Source organism: Doryrhamphus excisus, chromosome 4 (assembly GCF_030265055.1).
Source record: "Doryrhamphus excisus isolate RoL2022-K1 chromosome 4, RoL_Dexc_1.0, whole genome shotgun sequence".
Taxonomy (NCBI): Eukaryota; Metazoa; Chordata; class Actinopteri; order Syngnathiformes; family Syngnathidae; genus Doryrhamphus; species Doryrhamphus excisus.
Genome location: NC_080469.1, coordinates 14,130,756 through 14,131,187, shown reverse-complemented (window position 1 = coordinate 14,131,187; position 432 = coordinate 14,130,756).

Sequence of the window (432 nt, the reverse complement as noted above, 5' to 3'; positions counted from 1 at the left end):
TAAGGATAAATGCTTTGCCAAGCATCAATCATGTGCAATAATAAAACCTGTTTCTATTTGGTAGTCAAATGGTTACTAGTGTAAGTTGTGTAATCACTTAGGGTAGTTTTTGGTTGTGTGTGTGTGTGTGTGTGTGTGTGTACTTTGCAGTGATGCAACAACGCCATATGTGGTTGTTACACTTAGACAATAGCTCCCCCTCCTGGTGGAAAAGAAAAGAACGGAGACTTGTTGCATTTACACAGCTAAGTCCTTCAATGGCATCATTAATTTGTTTGGACCTACAAGACAAATATATTCTACGTTAATATTGTTCTACTTTAAACGACTTCAGCCAGAAATACACATGTCAAATATGAATTATAGTCCTGAGATTTAAGGCCAGTGTGTCTACATATCTCATTTATAATAGAATAAAACAAACAAAACCTA